Source organism: Carcharodon carcharias, chromosome 25 (genome assembly GCF_017639515.1).
Source record: "Carcharodon carcharias isolate sCarCar2 chromosome 25, sCarCar2.pri, whole genome shotgun sequence".
Classification (NCBI taxonomy): Eukaryota; Metazoa; Chordata; class Chondrichthyes; order Lamniformes; family Lamnidae; genus Carcharodon; species Carcharodon carcharias.
Genome location: NC_054491.1, coordinates 36794551 through 36814586, shown reverse-complemented (window position 1 = coordinate 36814586; position 20036 = coordinate 36794551).

Below are 20036 nucleotides of genomic sequence, written 5' to 3'. Positions count from 1 at the left end.
TGTGACACTTTGTCCTGCAGTCGGGGCAGTGTGACACTTTGAACCACAGTCGGTGCAGTGTGACAATTTGTCCTGTACTCGGTGCAGTGTGACACTTTGTCCTGCAGTCGGTGCAGTATGACACTTTGTCATGCAGTCGGTGCAGTGTGACACTTTGACCCGCAGTCAGTGCAGTGTGTCAATTTGTCCTGCAGTCGGTGCAGTGTGACAATTTGTCCCCCAGTTGGTGCAGCGTGACTCTTTGTCCTGAAGTCGGTGCAGTGTGACAATTTGTCCCTCAGTCAGTGCAGTGTGACTCTTTGTCCTGAAGTCGGTGCAGTGTGACACTTTGTCCCTCAGTCGGTGCAGTGTGACTCTTTGTCCTGAAGTCGGTGCAGTGTGACACTTTGTCCTGCAGTCGGTGCAGTGTGACACTTTGAACCACAGTCGGTGCAGTGTGACACTTTGTCCTGCAGTCGGTGCAGTGTGACACTTTGTCACGCAGTCGGTGCAGTGTGACACTTTGTCCCTCAGTCGGTGCAGAGTGACACTTTGACCCGCAGTCGGTGCAGTGTGACACTTTGTCCTGCAGTCGGTGCAGTGCGACACTTTGAACCACAGTCGGTGCAGTGTGACACTTTGTCCTGCAGTCGATGCAGCGTGACACTTTTTCCTGCAGTCGGTGCATTGTGACACTTTGTCCTGCAGTCGGTGCAGTATGACACTTTGTCATGCAGTCGGTGCAGTGTGACACTTTGACCCGCATTCGGTGCAGTGTGACAATTTGACCTGCAGTCGGTGCAGTGTGACAATTTGTCCCCCAGTTGGTGAAGCGTGACTCTTTGTCCTGCAGTCGGTGCAGTGTGACAATTTGTCCCCCAATTGGTGCAGCGTGACTCTTTGTCCTGAAGTCAGTGCAGTGTGACAATTTGTCCCTCAGTCAGTGCAGTGTGACTCTTTGTCCTGAAGTCGGTGCAGTGTGACACTTTGTTCCTCAGTCGGTGCAGTGTGACTCTTTGTCCTGCAATCGGTGCAGTGTGACACTTTGTCCTGCAGTCGGCGCAGTGTGACACTTTATCCTGCAGTCGGTGCAGTGTTACACTTTGTCCTGCAGTCGGTGCAGTGTGACACTTTGACCTTCAGTCGGTGCAGGGTGACACTTTGTCCTCAGTCATTGCAGTGTGACACTTTGACCCGCAGTCGGTGCAGGGTGACACTTTGTCCCTGCAGTCAGGTGCAGTGTGACACTTTGACCCGCAGTAGGCGCAGTGTGACACTTTGTCCCGCAGTCGGTGCATTGTGACACTTTGTCCTGAAGACGGTGCAGTGTGACACTTTGACCTGCAGTCGGTGCAGTGTGACACTTTGTCCTGCAGTCGGTGCAGTGTGACACTTTGACCCGCAGTCGGTGCAGTGTGACACTTTGTCCTGCAGTCGGTGCAGTGTGACACTTTTTCCCTCAGTCTGTGCAGAGTGACTCTTTGTCCTGAAGTCGGTGCAGTGTGACAATTTGTCCCTCAGTCAGTGCAGTGTGACTCTTTGTCCTGAAGTCGGTGCAGTGTGACACTGTGTCTCTCAGTCGGTGCAGCGTGACACTTTGTCCTTTAGTCTGTACAGTGTGAGACTTTGTCCCTCAGTCAGTGCAGCTGGACACTTTGTCCTGTACTCGGTGCAGTTTGACACTTTGTCCCTCAGTCGGTGCAGTGTGACACTTTGACCCGCAGTCGGTGCAGTGTGAGACTTTGTCCTATAGTCGGTGCAGCATGACACTTTGTCCTGCAGTCGGCCCAGTGTGACACTTTATCCTGCAGTCGGTGCAGTGTTACACTTTGTCCTGCAGTCGGTGCAGTGTGACACTTTGACCTTCAGTCGGTGCAGTGTGACACTTTGTCCCTCAGTCATTGCAGTGTGATACTTTGACCCGCAGTCGGCGCAGTGTGTTAATTTGTCCAGCAGTCGGTGCAGTGTGACAATTTGTCCCCCAGTCGGTGCAGCGTGACTCTTTGTCCTGAAGTCGGTGCAGTGTGACAATTTGTCCCTCAGTCAGTGCAGTGTGACTCTTTGTCCTGAAGTCAGTGCAGTGTGACACTTTGTCCATCAGTCAGTGCAATGTGACTCTTTGTCCTGAAGTCGGTGCAGTGTGACACTTTGTCCTGCAGTCGGCGCAGTGTGACACTTTATCCTGCAGTCGGTGCAGTGTTACACTTTGTCCTGCAGTCGGTGCAGTGTGACACTTTGACCTACAGTCGGTGCAGTGTGACACTTTGTCCCTCAGTCATTGCAGTGTGACACTTTGACCCGCAGTCGGCGCAGTGTGACACTTTGTCCTGCAGTCGGTGCAGTGTGACTCTTTGTCCCACTGTCATTGCACTGTGACACTTTGACCCGCAGTCGGCGCAGTGTGACACTTTGTCCTGCAGTTGGTGCAGTGTGACTCTTTGTCCCACAGTCGGTGCAGTGTGACACATTATCCTGCAGTCGATGCAGCGTGACACTTTTTCCTGCAGTCGTTGCATTGTGACACTTTGTCCTGCAGTCGGTGCAGTGTGACACTTTGAACCACAGTCGGTGCAGTGTGACGCTTTGTTTTGCCGTCAGTGCAGTATGACACTTTGTCATGCAGTCGGTGCAGTGTGACACTTTAACCCGCAGTCGGTGCAGTGTGACAATTTGACCTGCAGTCGGTGCAGTGTGACAATGTGTACCCCAGTTGGTGCAGCGTGACTCTTTGTCCTGAAGTCGGTGCAGTGCGACAATTTGTCCCTCAGTCAGTGCAGTGTGATTCTTTGTCCTGAAGTCGGTGCAGTGTGACAATTTGTCCCCCAGTTGGTGCAGCGTGACTCTTTGTCCTGAAGTCGGTGCAGTGTGACACTGTGTCTCTCAGTCGGTGCAGCGTGACAATTTGTCCTGTAGTCGGTGCAGTGTGACACTTTGTCTTGCAGTCGTTGCAGTGTTACACGTTGTCCTGCAGTCCGTGCAGTGTGACACTTTGTCCTTTAGTCTGTACAGTGTGAGACTTTGTCCCTCAGTCAGTGCAGCTGGACACTTTGTCCTGTACTCGGTGCAGTGTGAAACTTTCTCGCTCAGTCGGTACAGTGTGACACTTTGTCCTGCAGTCGGTGCAGTGTGACACTTTGACCTGCAGTCGGTGCAGTGTGACACTTTGACCTGCAGTCGATGCAGCGTGACACTTTGTCCTGCAGTCGTTGCATTGTGACACTTTGTCCTGCAGTCGGTGCAGTGTGACACTTTGTCCCTCAGTCATTGCAGTGTGACACTTTGACCCGCAGTCGGCGCAGTGTGACACTTTGTCCTGCAGTCGGTGCAGTGTGACTCTTTGTCCCACTGTCATTGCACTGTGACACTTTGACCCGCAGTCGGCGCATTGTGACACTTTGTCCTGCAGTTGGTGCAGTGTGACTCTTTGTCCCACAGTCGGTGCAGTGTGACACATTATCCTGCAGTCGATGCAGCGTGACACTTTTTCCTGCAGTCGTTGCATTGTGACACTTTGTCCTGCAGTCGGTGCAGTGTGACACTTTGAACCACAGTCGGTGCAGTGTGACACTTTGTTTTGCCGTCGGTGCAGTATGACACTTTGTCATGCAGTCGGTGCAGTGTGACACTTTGACCCACAGTCGGTGCAGTGTGACAATTTGACCTGCACTCGGTGCAGTGTGACAATTTGTACCCCAGTTGGTGCAGCGTGACTCTTTGTCCTGAAGTCGGTGCAGTGCGACAATTTGTCCCTCAGTCAGTGCAGTGTGATTCTTTGTCCTGAAGTCGGTGCAGTGTGACACCTTGTCCCCCAGTTGGTGCAGCGTGACTCTTTGTCCTGAAGTCGGTGCAGTGTGACACTGTGTCTCTCAGTCGGTGCAGCGTGACACTTTGTCCTTTAGTCTGTACAGTGTGAGACTTTGTCCCTCAGTCAGTGCAGCTGGACACTTTGTCCTGTACTCGGTGCAGTTTGACACTTTGTCCCTCAGTCGGTGCAGTGTGACACTTTGACCCGCAGTCGGTGCAGTGTGAGACTTTGTCCTATAGTCGGTGCAGTGTGACACTTTGTCCTGCAGTCGGCGCAGTGTGACACTTTATCCTGCAGTCGGTGCAGTGTTACACTTTGTCCTGCAGTCAGTGAAGTGTGACACTTTGACCTTCAGTCGGTGCAGTGTGACCCTTTGTCCCTCAGTCATTGCAGTGTGATACTTTGACCCGCAGTCGGCGCAGTGTGACACTTTGTCCTGCAGTCGGTGCAGTGTGACTCTTTGTCCCACAGTCGGTGCAGTGTGACACTTTGACCCGCAGTTGGTGAAGTGTGTCAATTTGTCCAGCAGTCGGTGCAGTGTGACAATTTGTCCCCCAGTTGGTGCAGCGTGACTCTTTGTCCTGAAATCGGTGCAGTGTGACAATTTGTCCCTCAGTCAGTGCAGTGTGACTCTTTGTCCTGCAGTCGGCGCAGTGTGACACTTTATCCTGCAGTCGGTGCAGTGTTACACTTTGTCCTGCAGTCGGTGCAGTGTGACACTTTGACCTTCAGTCGGTGCAGTGTGACACTTTGTCCCTCAGTCATTGCAGTGTGACACTTTGACCCGCAGTCGGCGCAGTGTGACACTTTGTCCTGCAGTCGGTGCAGTGTGACTCTTTGTCCCACAGTCATTGCACTGTGACACTTTGACCCGCAGTCGGCGCAGTGTGACACTTTGTCCTGCAGTCGGTGCAGTGTGACTCTTTGTCCCACAGTCGGTGCAGTGTGACACATTATCCTGCAGTCGATGCAGCGTGACACTTTTTCCTGCAGTCGTTGCATTGTGACACTTTGTCCTGCAGTCAGTGCAGTGTGACACTTTGAACCACAGTCGGTGCAGTGTGACACTTTGTTTTGCCGTCGGTGCAGTATGACACTTTGTCATGCAGTCGGTGCAGTGTGACAATGTGTACCCCAGTTGGTGCAGCGTGACTCTTTGTCCTGAAGTCGGTGCAGTTCGACAATTTGTCCCTCAGTCAGTGCAGTGTGATTCTTTGTCCTGAAGTCGGTGCAGTGTGACAATTTGTCCCCCAGTTGGTGCAGCGTGACTCTTTGGCCTGAAGTCGGTGCAGTGTGACAATTTGTCCCTCAGTCAGTGCAGTGTGACTCTTTGTCCTGAAGTCGGCGCAGTGTGACACTTTGTCCCTCTGTCGGTGCAGTGTGACACTTTGTCCTGAAGTCGGTGCAGTGTGACACTTTGTCCTGTAGTCGGTGCAGTGTGACACTTTGTCTTGCAGTCGTTGCAGTGTTACACGTTGTCCTGCAGTCCGTGCAGTGTGACACTTTGTCCTTTAGTCTGTACAGTGTGAGACTTTGTCCCTCAGTCAGTGCAGCTGGACACTTTGTCCTGTACTCGGTGCAGTGTGAAACTTTCTCGCTCAGTCGGTGCAGTGTGACACTTTGTCCTGCAGTCGGTGCAATGTGACACTTTGACCTGCAGTCGGTGCAGTGTGACACTTTGACCCGCAGTCGGTGCAGTGTGACACTTTGTCCCGCAGTCGATGCAGTGTGACACTTTGTCCCGCAGTCGGCGCGGTGTGACACTTTGTCCTGCAGTCGGCGCAGTGTGACACTTTATCCTGCAGTCAGTTCAGTGTTACACTTTGTCCTGCAGTCGGTGCAGTGTGACACTTTGACCTACAGTCGGTGCAGTGTGACACTTTGTCCCGCAGTCATTGCAGTGTGACACTTTGACCCGCAGTCGGCGCAGTGTGACACTTTGTCCTGCAGTCGGTGCAGTGTGACTCTTTGTCCCACAGTCGGTGCAGTGTGACACATTATCCTGCAGTCGATGCAGCGTGACACTTATTCCTTCAGTCGTTGCATTGTGACACTTTGTCCTGCAGTCGGGGCAGTGTGACACTTTGAACCACAGTCGGTGCAGTGTGACAATTTGTCCTGTACTCGGTGCAGTGTGACACTTTGTCCTGCAGTCGGTGCAGTATGACACTTTGTCATGCAGTCGGTGCAGTGTGACACTTTGACCCGCAGTCGGTGCAGTGTGTCAATTTGTCCTGCAGTCGGTGCAATGTGACACTTTGACCTGCAGTCGGTGCAGTGTGACACTTTGACCTGCATTCGATGCAGCGTGACACTTTGTCCTGCAGTCGTTGCATTGTGACACTTTGTCCTGCAGTCGGTGCATTGTGACATTTTGATCCGCAGTCGGTGCAGTGTGACACTTTGTCCTGCAGTCGGTGCAGTATGACACTTTGTCATGCAGTCGGTGCAGTGTGACACTTTGACCCGCAGTCGGTGCAGTGTGACAATTTGTCCCGCAGTCAGTGCAGTGTGAAACTTGGTCCTGCATTCAGTGCAGTGTGACACTTTGTCCCGCAGTCGATGCAGCGTGACACTTTGTCCCGCAGTCAGCGCGGTGTGACACTTTGTCCTGCAGTCGGCGCAGTGTGACACTTTATCCTGCAGTCAGTGCAGTGTTACACTTTGTCCTGCAGTCGGTGCAGTGTGACACTTTGACCTGCAGTCGGTGCAGTGTGACACTTTGTCCCGCAGTCATTGCAGTGTGACACTTTGACCCGCAGTCGGCGCAGTGTGACACTTTGTCCTGCAGTCGGTGCAGTGTGACTCTTTGTCCCACAGTCGGTGCAGTGTGACACATTATCCTGCAGTCGATGCAGCGTGACACTTATTCCTTCAGTCGTTGCATTGTGACACTTTGTCCTGCAGTCGGGGCAGTGTGACACTGTGAACCACAGTCGGTGCAGTGTGACAATTTGTCCTGTACTCGGTGCAGTGTGACACTTTGTCCTGCAGTCGGTGCAGTATGACACTTTGTCATGCAGTCGGTGCAGTGTGACACTTTGACCCGCAGTCAGTGCAGTGTGTCAATTTGTCCTGCAGTCGGTGCAGTGTGACAATTTGTCCCCCAGTTGGTGCAGCGTGACTCTTTGTCCTGAAGTCGGTGCAGTGTGACAATTTGTCCCTCAGTCAGTGCAGTGTGACTCTTTGTCCTGAAGTCGGTGCAGTGTGACACTTTGTCCCTCAGTCGGTGCATTTTGGCTCTTTGTCCTGAAGTCGGTGCAGTGTGACACTTTGTCCTGCAGTCGGCGCAGTGTGACACTTTATCCTGCAGTCGGTGCAGTGTTACACTTTGTCCTGCAGTCGGTGCAGTGTGACACTTTGACCTTCAGTCGGTGCAGTGTGACACTTTGTCCCTCAGTCATTGCAGGGTGACACATTGACCCGCAGTCGGCGCAGTGTGACACTTTGTCCTGCAGTCGGTGCAGTGTGACTCTTTGTCCCACAGTCGGTGCAGTGTGACACATTATCCTGCAGTCGATGCAGCGTGACACTTTTTCCTGCAGTCGTTGCATTGTGACACTTTGTCCTGCAGTCGGTGCAGTGTGACACTTTGAACCACAGTCGGTGCATTGTGACACTTTGTCCTGCAGTCGGTGCAGTGTGACAATTTGTCCCCCAGTTGGTGCAGCGTGACTCTTTGTCCTGAAGTCGGTGCAGTGTGACAATTTGTCCCTCAGTCAGTGCAGTGTGACTCTTTGTCCTGAAGTCGGTGCAGTGTGACACTTTGTCCCTCAGTCGGTGCAGTGTGACACGTTATCCTGCAGTCGGTGCAGTGTTACACTTTGTCCTGCAGTCGGTGCAGTGTGACACTTTGACCTTCAGTCGGTGCAGGGTGACACTTTGTCCCTCAGTCATTGCAGTGTGACACTTTGACCCGCAGTCGGCGCAGTGTGACACTTTGTCCTGCAGTCGGTGCATTGTGACTCTTTGTCCAACAGTCATTGCACTGTGACATTTTGACCTGCAGTCGGCGCAGTGTGAAACTTTGTCCTGCAGTCGGTGCAGTGTGACACTTTGACCCGCAGTCGGTGCAGTGTGACAATTTGTCCTGCAGTTGGTGCAGTGTGACAATTTGTCCCCCAGTTGGTGCAGAGTGACTCTTTGTCCTGAAGTCGGTGCAGTGTGACAATTTGTCCCTCAGTCAGTGCAGTGTGACTCTTTGTCCTGAAGTCGGTGCAGTGTGACACTTTGTCCCTCAGTCGGTGCAGTGTGACTCTTTGTCCTGAAGTCGGTGCAGTGTGACACTGTGTCTCTCAGTCGGTTCAGCGTGACACTTTGTCCTTTAGTCTGTACAGTGTGAGACTTTGTCCCTCAGTCAGTGCAGCTGGACACTTTGTCCTGTACTCGGTGCAGTTTGACACTTTGTCCCTCAGTCGGTGCAGTGTGACACTTTGACCCGCAGTCGGTGCAGTGTGAGACTTTGTCCTATAGTCGGTGCAGTGTGACACTTTGTCCTGCAGTCGGCCCAGTGTGACACTTTATCCTGCAGTCGGTGCAGTGTTACACTTTGTCCTGCAGTCGGTGCAGTGTGACACTTTGACCTTCAGTCGGTGCAGTGTGACACTTTGTCCCTCAGTCATTGCAGTGTGATACTTTGACCCGCAGTCGGCGCAGTGTGTCAATTTGTCCAGCAGTCGGTGCAGTGTGACAATTTGTCCCCCAGTTGGTGCAGCGTGACTCTTTGTCCTGAAGTCGGTGCAGTGTGACAATTTGTCCCTCAGTCAGTGCAGTGTGACTCTTTGTCCTGAAGTCAGTGCAGTGTGACACTTTGTCCATCAGTCGGTGCAATGTGACTCTTTGTCCTGAAGTCGGTGCAGTGTGACACTTTGTCCTGCAGTCGGCGCAGTGTGACACTTTATCCTGCAGTCGGTGCAGTGTTACACTTTGTCCTGCAGTCGGTGCAGTGTGACACTTTGACCTACAGTCGGTGCAGTGTGACACTTTGTCCCTCAGTCATTGCAGTGTGACACTTTGACCCGCAGTCGGCGCAGTGTGACACTTTGTCCTGCAGTCGGTGCAGTGTGACTCTTTGTCCCACAGTCGGTGCAGTGTGACACATTATCCTGCAGTCGATGCAGCGTGACACTTTTTCCTGCAGTCGTTGCATTGTGACACTTTGTCCTGCAGTCGGTGCAGTGTGACACTTTGAACCACAGTCGGTGCAGTGTGACGCTTTGTTTTGCCGTCGGTGCAGTATGACACTTTGTCATGCAGTCGGTGCAGTGTGACACTTTAACCCGCAGTCGGTGCAGTGTGACAATTTGACCTGCAGTCGGTGCAGTGTGACAATGTGTACCCCAGTTGGTGCAGCGTGACTCTTTGTCCTGAAGTCGGTGCAGTGCGACAATTTGTCCCTTAGTCAGTGCAGTGTGATTCTTTGTCCTGAAGTCGGTGCAGTGTGACAATTTGTCCCCCAGTTGGTGCAGCGTGACTCTTTGTCCTGAAGTCGGTGCAGTGTGACACTGTGTCTCTCAGTCGGTGCAGCGTGACAATTTGTCCTGTAGTCGGTGCAGTGTGACACTTTGTCTTGCAGTCGTTGCAGTGTTACACGTTGTCCTGCAGTCCGTGCAGTGTGACACTTTGTCCTTTAGTCTGTACAGTGTGAGACTTTGTCCCTCAGTCAGTGCAGCTGGACACTTTGTCCTGTACTCGGTGCAGTGTGAAACTTTCTCGCTCAGTCGGTACAGTGTGACACTTTGTCCTGCAGTCGGTGCAGTGTGACACTTTGACCTGCAGTCGGTGCAGTGTGACACTTTGTCCTGCAGTCGTTGCAGCGTGACACTTTGTCCTGCAGTCGTTGCATTGTGACACTTTGTCCTACAGTCGGTGCAGTGTGACACTTTGTCCCTCAGTCATTGCAGTGTGACACTTTGACCCGCAGTCGGCGCAGTGTGACACTTTGTCCTGCAGTCGGTGCAGTGTGACTCTTTGTCCCACTGTCATTGCACTGTGACACTTTGACCCGCAGTCGGCGCAGTGTGACACTTTGTCCTGCAGTTGGTGCAGTGTGACTCTTTGTCCCACAGTCGGTGCAGTGTGACACATTATCCTGCAGTCGATGCAGCGTGACACTTTTTCCTGCAGTCGTTGCATTGTGACACTTTGTCCTGCAGTCGGTGCAGTGTGACACTTTGAACCACAGTCGGTGCAGTGTGACACTTTGTTTTGCCGTCGGTGCAGTATGACACTTTGTCATGCAGTCGGTGCAGTGTGACACTTTGACCCGCAGTCGGTGCAGTGTGACAATTTGACCTGCACTCGGTGCAGTGTGACAATTTGTACCCCAGTTGGTGCAGCGTGACTCTTTGTCCTGAAGTCGGTGCAGTGTGACACTGTGTCTCTCAGTCGGTGCAGCGTGACACTTTGTCCTTTAGTCTGTACAGTGTGAGACTTTGTCCCTCAGTCAGTGCATCTGGACACTTTGTCCTGTACTCGGTGCAGTTTGACACTTTGTCCCTCAGTCGGTGCAGTGTGACACTTTGACCCGCAGTCGGTGCAGTGTGAGACTTTGTCCCTCTGTCGGTGCAGTGTGACACTTTGTCCTGCAGTCGGCGCAGTGTGACACTTTATCCTGCAGTCGGTGCAGTGTTACACTTTGTCCTGCAGTCAGTGAAGTGTGACACTTTGACCTTCAGTCGGTGCAGTGTGACCCTTTGTCCCTCAGTCATTGCAGTGTGATTCTTTGACCCGCAGTCGGTGAAGTGTGTCAATTTGTCCAGCAGTCGGTGCAGTGTGACAATTTGTCCCCCAGTTGGTGCAGCGTGACTCTTTGTCCTGAAGTCGGTGCAGTGTGACAATTTGTCCCTCAGTCAGAGCAGTGTGACTCTTTGTCCTGCAGTCAGTGCAGTGTGACACTTTGTCCATCAGTCGGTGCAGTGTGACTCTTTGTCCTGAAGTCGGTGCAGTGTGACACTTTGTCCTGCAGTCGGCGCAGTGTGACACTTTATCCTGCAGTCGGTGCAGTGTTACACTTTGTCCTGCAGTCGGTGCAGTGTGACACTTTAACCTTCAGTCGGTGCAGTGTGACACTTTGTCCCTCAGTCATTGCAGTGTGACACTTTGACCCGCAGTCGGCGCAGTGTGACACTTTGTCCTGCAGTCGGTGCAGTGTGACTCTTTGTCCCACAGTCATTGCACTGTGACACTTTGACCCGCAGTCGGCGCAGTGTGACACTTTGTCCTGCAGTTGGTGCAGTGTGACTCTTTGTCCCACAGTCGGTGCAGTGTGACACATTATCGTGCAGTCGATGCAGCGTGACACTTTTTCCTGCAGTCGTTGCATTGTGACACTTTGTCCTGCAGTCGGTGCAGTGTGACACTTTGAACCACAGTCGGTGCAGTGTGACACTTTGTTTTGCCGTCGGTGCAGTATGACACTTTGTCATGCAGTCGGTGCAGTGTGACACTTTGACCCGCAGTCGGTGCAGTGTGACAATTTGACCTGCAGTCGGTGCAGTGTGACAATGTGTACCCCAGTTGGTGCAGCGTGACTCTTTGTCCTGAAGTCGGTGCAGTGCGACAATTTGTCCCTCAGTCAGTGCAGTGTGATTCTTTGTCCTGAAGTCGGTGCAGTGTGACAATTTGTCCCCCAGTTGGTGCAGCGTGACTCTTTGTCCTGAAGTCGGTGCAGTGTGACAATTTGTCCCTCAGTCAGTGCAGTGTGACTCTTTGTCCTGAAGTCGGCGCAGTGTGACACTTTGTCCCTCTGTCGGTGCAGTGTGACTCTTTGTCCTGAAGTCGGTGCAGTGTGACACTTTGTCCTGTAGTCGGTGCAGTGTGACACTTTGTCTTGCAGTCGTTGCAGTGTTACACGTTGTCCTGCAGTCCGTGCAGTGTGACACTTTGTCCTTTAGTCTGTACAGTGTGAGACTTTGTCCCTCAGTCAGTGCAGCTGGACACTTTGTCCTGTACTCGGTGCAGTGTGAAACTTTCTCGCTCAGTCGGTGCAGTGTGACACTTTGTCCTGCAGTCGGTGCAATGTGACACTTTGACCTGCAGTCGGTGCAGTGTGACACGTTGACCTGCAGTCGATGCAGCGTGACACTTTGTACTGCAGTCGTTGCATTGTGACACTTTGTCCTGCAGTCGGTGCATTGTGACACTTTGATCCGCAGTCGGTGCAGTGTGACACTTTGTCATGCAGTCGGTGCAGTGTGACACTTTGACTCGCAGTCGGTGCAGTGTGACAATTTGTCCTGCAGTCAGTGCAGTGTGAAATTTGGTCCTGCATTCAGTGCAGTGTGACACTTTGTCCCGCAGTCGATGCAGTGTGACACTTTGTCCCGCAGTCGGCGCGGTGTGACACTTTGTCCTGCAGTCGGCGCAGTGTGACACTTTATCCTGCAGTCAGTGCAGTGTTACACTTTGTCCTGCAGTCGGTGCAGTGTGACACTTTGACCTGCAGTCGGTGCCGTGTGACACTTTGTCCCGCAGTCATTGCAGTGTGACACTTTGACCCGCAGTCGGCGCAGTGTGACACTTTGTCCTGCAGTCGGTGCAGTGTGACTCTTTGTCCCACAGTCGGTGCAGTGTGACACATTATCCTGCAGTCGATGCAGCGTGACACTTATTCCTTCAGTCGTTGCATTGTGACACTTTGTCCTGCAGTCGGGGCAGTGTGACACTTTGAACCACAGTCGGTGCAGTGTGACAATTTGTCCTGTACTCGGTGCAGTGTGACACTTTGTCCTGCAGTCGGTGCAGTATGACACATTGTCATGCAGTCGGTGCAGTGTGACACTTTGACCCGCAGTCGGTGCAGTGTGTCAATTTGTCCTGCAGTTGGTGCAGTGTGACAATTTGTCCCCCAGTTGGTGCAGCGTGACTCTTTGTCCTGAAGTCGGTGCAGTGTGACAATTTGTCCCTCAGTCAGTGCAGTGTGACTCTTTGTCCTGAAGTCGGTGCAGTGTGACACTTTGTCCATCAGTCGGTGCAGTGTGACTCTTTGTCCTGAAGTCGGTGCAGTGTGACTCTTTGTCCTGCAGTCGGCGCAGTGTGACACTTTATCCTGCAGTCGGTGCAGTGTTACACTTTGTCCTGCAGTCGGTGCAGTGTGACACTTTGACCTTCAGTCGGTGCAGTGTGACACTTTGTCCCTCAGTCATTGCAGTGTGACACTTTGACCCGCAGTCGGCGCAGTGTGACACTTTGTCCTGCAGTCGGTGCAGTGTGACTCTTTGTCCCACAGTCGGTGCAGTGTGACACATTATCCTGCAGTCGATGCATCGTGACACTTTTTCCTGCAGTCGTTGCATTGTGACACTTTGTCCTGCAGTCGTAGCAGTGTGACACTTTGAACCCCAGTCAGTGCAGTATGACACTTTGTCCTGCAGTCGGTGCAGTGTGACACTTTGTCCTGCAGTCGGTGCAGTGTGACACTTTGTCCTGCAGTCGGTGCAGTGTGACACTTTGTCCCTCAGTCAGTGCAGTGTGACACTTTGTCCTGCAGTCGGTGCAGTGTGACACTTTGTCCCTCAGTCGGTGCAGTGTGACACTTTGTCCTGAAGTCGGTGCAGTGTGACACTTTGTCCATCAGTCGTGCAGTGTGACACTTTGACCGCAGTCGGTGCAGTGTGACACTTTGTCCAATAGTTGTGCAGTGTGACACTTTGTCCCTGCAGTCGGCGCAGTTGTGACACGTTTGTCCTGCAGTCGGTGCAGTGTGACTCTTTGTCCTGCAGTCGGTGCAGGTTGTGGACACGTTGTCCTGCAGTCGGTGCAGTGTGACTCTTTGTCCTGAAGTCAGGTGCAGTGTGAAACGTTGTCCCGCAGTTCGGCGCAGTGTGACTCAGTTGTCCTGCAGTCGGTGCAGTGTGACACTTTGTCCTCCAGTCGGTGCAGTGTTACAGGTTGTCCTGCAGTCCGTGCAGTGTGACACTTTGTCCTTTAGTCTGTACAGTGTGAGACTTTGTCCCTCAGTCAGTGCAGCTGGACACTTTGTCCTGTACTCGGTGCAGTGTGAAACTTTCTCGCTCAGTTGGTACAGTGTGACACTTTGACCTGCAGTCGATGCAGCGTGACACTTTGTCCTGCAGTCGTTGCATTGTGACACTTTGTCCTGCAGTCGGTGCAGTGTGACACTTTGATCCGCAGTCGGTGCAGTGTGACACTTTGTCCTGCAGTCGGTGCAGTATGACACTTTGACCCGCAGTCGTTGCAGTGTGACAATTTGTCCTGCAGGCAGTGCAGTGTGAAACTTGGTCCTGCATTCAGTGCTGTGTGACACTTTGTCCCGCAGTCGATGCAGTGTGACACTTTGTCCCGCAGTCGGTGCAGTGTGACACTTTGTCCCTTAGCCAGTGCAGTGTGACACTTTGTCCCTCAGTCGGTGCAGTGTGACACTTTGTCCTGCAGTCGGTGCAGTGTGACACTTTGTCCTGCAGTCGGTGCAGTGTGACACTTTGTCCCGCAGTCGGTGCAGTGTGACACTTTGACCAGCAGTCGGTGCAGTGTGACACTTTGTCCTGCAGTCGGTGCAGTGTGACACTTTGTCCTGCAGTCGGTGCAGTGTGACACTTTGTCCTGCAGTCGGTGCAGTGTGACACTTTGTCCTGCAGTCGGTGCAGTGTGACACTTTGTCCTGCAGTCGGTGCAGTGTGACACTTTGTCCCTCAGTCGGTGCAGTGTGACAATTTGTCCTGAAGTCGGTGCAGTGTGACACTTTGTCCCTCAGTCGGTGCAGTGTGACACTTTGTCCTGCAGTCGGTGCAGTGTGACACTTTGTCCTGCAGTCGGTGCAGTGTGACACTTTGTCCTGCAGTCGGTGCAGTGTGACAATTTGTCCCCCAGTTGGTGCAGCGTGACTCTTTGTCCTGAAGACGGTGCAGTGTGACAATTTGTCCCTCAGTCAGTGCAGTGTGACTCTTTGTTCTGAAGTCGTTGCAGTGTGACACTTTGTCCCTCAGTCGGTGCAGTGTGACTCTTTGTCCTGAAGTCGGTGCAGTGTGACACTGTGTCTCTCAGTCGATGCAGCGTGACTCTTTGTCCTGAAGTCGGTGCAGGGTGACACTTTGTCCTGCAGTTGGTGCAGTGTGACACTTTGTCCTGCAGTCGGTGCAGTGTGACACTTTGTCCTCCAGTCGGTGCAGTGTGGCACTTTGTCCTGTAGTCGGTGCAGTGTGACACTTTGCCTTGCAGTCGTTGCAGTGTGACGCTTTGTCCTGCAGTCCGTGCAGTGTGACACTTTGTCCTTTAGTCTGTACAGTGTGAGACTTTGTCCCTCAGTCAGTGCAGCTGGACACTTTGTCCTGTACTCGGTGCAGTGTGACACTTTGTCCCTCAGTCGGTGCAGTGTGTCACTTTGACCCGCAGTCGGTGCAGCTGGACACTTTGTCCTGTACTCGGTGCAGTGTGACACTTTCTCCCTCAGTCGGTGCAGTGTGACACTTTGACCCGCAGTCGGTGCAGTGTGACACTTTGTCCTATTGTCGGTGCAGTGTGACACTTTGTCCTGCAGTCGGCGCAGTGTGACACTTGTCCTGCAGTCGGTGCAGTGTGACACTTTGTCCTATTGTCAGTGCAGTGTGACACTTTGACCCGCAGTCGGCGCAGTGTGACACTTTGTCCTGCAGTCGGTGCAGTGTGACTCTTTGTCCCTCAGTCGGTGCAGTGTGACACATTATGCTGCAGTCGATGCAGCGTGACACTTTTTCCTGCAGTCGTTGCACTGTGACACTTTGTCCTGCAGTCGGTGCAGTGTGACACTTTGAACCACAGTCAGTGCATTGTGTCACTTAGTCCTGCAGTCGGTGCAGTTTGACATTTGTCATGCAGTCGGTGCAGTGTGACACTTTGACCTGCAGTCAGTGCAGTGCGAAACTTGGTCCTGCATTCAGTGCAGTGTGACACTTTGTCCCGCAGTCGATGCAGTGTGACACTTTGTCCCGCAGTCGGTGCGGTGTGACTCTTTGTCCTGCAGTCGGTGCAGTGTGACACATTGACCTGCAGTCGGTGCAGTGTGACAATTTGTCCCCCAGTTGGTGCAGCGTGACTCTTTGTCCTGAAGTCGGTGCTGTGTGACAGTTTGTCCCTCAGTCAGTGCAGTGTGACTCTTTGTCCTGAAGTCGGTGCAGTGTGACACTTTGTCCCTCAGTCGGCGCCGTGTGACACTTTGACCTGCAGTCGGTGCAGTGTGACACTTTGTCCTGCAGTCATGGCAGTGTGACACTTTGTCCTGAAGTCGGTGCAGTGTGACACTGTGTCTCTCAGTCGGTGCAGCGTGACTCTTTGTCCTGAAGTCGGTGCAGGGTGACAATTTGTCCCTCAGTCAGTGCAGTGTGACTCTTTGTCCTGAAGTCGGTGCAGTGTGACAATTTGTCCCTCAGTCAGTGCAGTGTGACTCTTTGTCCTTAAGTCGGTGCAGTGTGATACTGTGTCTCTCAGTCGGTGCAGCGTGACTCTTTGTCCTGAAGTCGGTGCAGGGTGACACTTTGTCCTGCAGTTGGTGCAGTGTGACACTTTGTCCTGCAGTCGGTGCAGTGTGACACTTTGTCCTCCAGTCGGTGCAGTGTGGCACTTTGTCCTGTAGTCGGTGCAGTGTGACACTTTGCCTTGCAGTCGTTGCAGTGTGACTCTTTGTCCCACAGTCGGTGCAGTGTGACACATTATCCTGCAGTCGATGCAGCGTGACACTTATTCCTTCAGTCGTTGCATTGTGACACTTTGTCCTGCAGTCGGTGCAGTGTGACACTTTGAACCACAGTCGGTGCAGTGTGACAATTTGTCCTGTACTCGGTGCAGTGGACACTTTGACCCTGCAGTCGGTGCAGCTGGACACTTTGTCCTGTACTCGGTGCAGTGTGACACTTTCTCCCTCAGTCGATGCAGGGTAAACTCTTTGACCCGCAGTCGGTGCAGTGTGACACTTTGTCCTATTGTTCGGTGCAGTGGACACTTTGTCTGCAGTCGGCGCAGTGGTGACACTTTGTCCTGCAGTCGGTGCAGTGTGACTCTTTGACCCGCAGGTCTGTGCAGTGTGACACTTTGTCCTATATCAGTGCAGTGTGGACACTTTGACCCGCAGCCGGCGCAGTGTGACACTTTGTCCGCAGTCGGGGCAGTGTGACTCTTTTTCCCACAGTCGGTGTGCAGTGTTGACACATTATCCTGCAGTCGATGCAGCGTGACACTTTTTCCTGCAGTCGAGTGCAGTTGTGACACTTTGTCCCTGCAGTCGGTGCAGTGTGACACTTTGAACCACAGTCGGTGCAGTGTGTCACTTTGTCCTGCAGTCGGTGCAGTTTGACATTTGTCATGCAGTCGGTGCAGTGTGACACTTTGTCTTGTAGTCGTTGCAGTGTGACACATTGTCCTGCAGTCGTTGCAGTGTGACAATTTGTCCTGAAGTCGGTGCAGTGTGACAATTTGTCCCACAGTCGTGCAGTGTGACACTTGTCCTGCAGTCGGTGCAGTATGGACACTTTGTCCTGCAGTCGATGCCGTGTGACACTTTGTCCCGCAGTCGGTGCAGTGTGACACTTTGACCTGCAGTCGGTGCAGTGTGACACTTTGTCCCGCAGTCGGTGCAGTTGACACTTTGTCCTGCAGTCGTGCAGTGTGACACTTTGTCCCTCAGTCGGTGCAGTGTGACACTTTGTCCCTGAAGTCGGTGCAGTGTGACACTTTGTCCTCAGTCAGTGCAGTGTGACTCTTTGTCCTGAAGTCGGTGCAGTGTGACACTGTGTCTCTCAGTCGGTGCAGTGTGACTCTTTGTCCTGAAGTCGGTGCAGGGTGGACACTTTGTCCTGCAGTCGGTGCAGCGTGACTCTTTGTCCTGAAGACGGTGCAGTGTGACAATTTGTCCCTCAGTCAGTGCAGTGTGACTCTTTGTCCTGAAGTCGGTGCAGTGTGACACTGTGTCTCTCAGTCGATGCAGCGTGACTCTTTGTCCTGAAGTCGGTGCAGGGTGACACTTTGTCCTGCAGTTGGTGCAGTGTGACACTTTGTCCTGCAGTCGGTGCAGTGTGACACTTTGTCCTCCAGTCGGTGCAGTGTGGCACTTTGTCCTGTAGTCGGTGCAGTGTGACACTTTGCCTTGCAGTCGTTGCAGTGTGACGCTTTGTCCTGCAGTCCGTGCAGTGTGACACTTTGTCCCTCAGTCGGTGCAGTGTGTCACTTTGACCCGCAGTCGGTGCAGCTGGACACTTTGTCCTGTACTCGGTGCAGTGTGACACTTTCTCCCTCAGTCCGTGCAGTGTGACACTTTGACCCGCAGTCGGTGCAGTGTGACACTTTGTCCTATTGTCGGTGCAGTGTGACACTTTGTCCTGCAGTCGGCGCAGTGTGACACTTTGTCCTGCAGTCGGTGCAGTGTGACACTTTGTCCCGCAGTCAGTGCAGTGTGACACTTTGACCCGCAGTCGGCGCAGTGTGACACTTTGTCCTGCAGTCGGTGCAGTGTGACTCTTTGTCCCACAGTCGTTGCAGTGTGACACATTATCGTGCAGTCGATGCAGCGTGACACTTATAGCCTGCAGTCGTTGCATTGTGACACTTTGTCCTGCAGTCGGTGCAGTGTGACACTTTCAACCAGCAGTCGGTGCAGTGTGACAATTTGTCCTGTACGTCGGTGCAGTGTGACACTTTGTCCTGCAGTCGGTGCAGTGGTGACACTTTGTCATGCAGTCGGTGCAGTGTGACACTTTGTCCCGCAGTCGGTGCAGTGTGTCAATTTGTCCTGCAGTCGGTGCAGTGTGACACTTTGTCCTCAGTCAGTTGCAGTGTGGACTCTTTGTCTGAAGTCGGTGCAGTGTGATACTTTAACCTGCAGTCAGTGCAGTGTGACACGTGGTCCTGCAGTCGGTGCAGTGTGACACTTTGTCCTGCAGTCGGTGCAGTGTGACAATTTGTCCCTCATTCGGTGCAGTGTGACTCTTTGTCCTGAAGTCGGTGCAGTGTGACACTTTGTCCCTCAGTCGGTGCAGCGTGACACTTTGTCCTGCAGTCGGTGCAGTGTGACACTTTGATCCGCAGTCGGTGCAGTGTGACACTTTGTCCTGCAGTCGGTGCAGTGTGACACTTTGTCCTGCAGTCGGTGCAGTGTGACACTTTGTCCTGAAGTCGGTGCAGTGTGACACTTTGTCCCTCAGTCAGTGCAGTGTGACTCTTTGTCCTGAAGTCGGTGCAGTGTGACACTTTGTCCCTCAGTCAGTGCAGTGTGACACTTTGTCCTGAAGTCGGTGCAGTGTGACACTTTGTCCCTCAGTCGGTGCAGTGTGACTCTTTGTCCCTAAGTCGGTGCAGTGTGACACTTTGTCCTGAAGTCGGTGCAGTGTGACACTTTGTCCTGCAGTCGGTGCAGTGTGACACTTTGTCCTGCAGTCGGTGCAGTGTGACACTTTGTCCTCCAGTCGGTGCAGTGTGGCACTTTGTCCTGTCGTCGGTGCAGTGTGACACTTTGGCCTTGCAGTCGTTGCAGTGTGACGCTTTGTCCTGCAGTCCGTGCATGTGTGACACTTTGTCCTTTAGAGTCTGTACAGTGTGAGACTTTGTCCCTCAGTCAGTGCAGCTGGACACTTTGTCCTGTACTCGGTGCAGTGTGACACTTTTGTCCCTCAGTCGGTGCGTGTGTCACTTTGACCCGCAGTCGGTGCAGCTGGACACTTTGTCCTGTACTCGGTGCAGTGTGACACTTTCTCCCTCAGTCGATGCAGTGTAACACTTTGACCCGCAGTCGGTGCAGTGTGACACTTTGTCCTATTGTCGGTGCAGTGTGACACTTTGTCCTGCAGTCGGCGCAGTGTGACACTTTGTCCTGCAGTCGGTGCAGTGTGACACTTTGACCCGCAGTCAGTGCAGTGTGACACTTTGTCCTATTGTCAGTGCAGTGTGACACTTTGACCCGCAGCCGGCGCAGTGTGACACTTTGTCCTGCAGTCGGTGCAGTGTGACTCTTTGTCCCACAGTCGGTGCAGTGTGACACATTATCCTGCAGTCGATGCAGCGTGACACTTTTTCCTGCAGTCGTTGCATTGTGACACTTTGTCCTGCAGTCGGTGCAGTGTGACACTTTGAACCACAGTCGGTGCAGTGTGTCACTTTGTCCTGCAGTCGGTGCAGTTTGACATTTGTCATGCAGTCGGTGCAGTGTGACACTTTGACCCGCAGTCGGTGCAGTGTGACAATTTGTCTTGCAGTCGGTGCAGTGTGACAATTTGTCCCCCAGTTGGTGCAGCGTGACTCTTTGTCCTGAAGTCGGTGCAGTGTGACAATT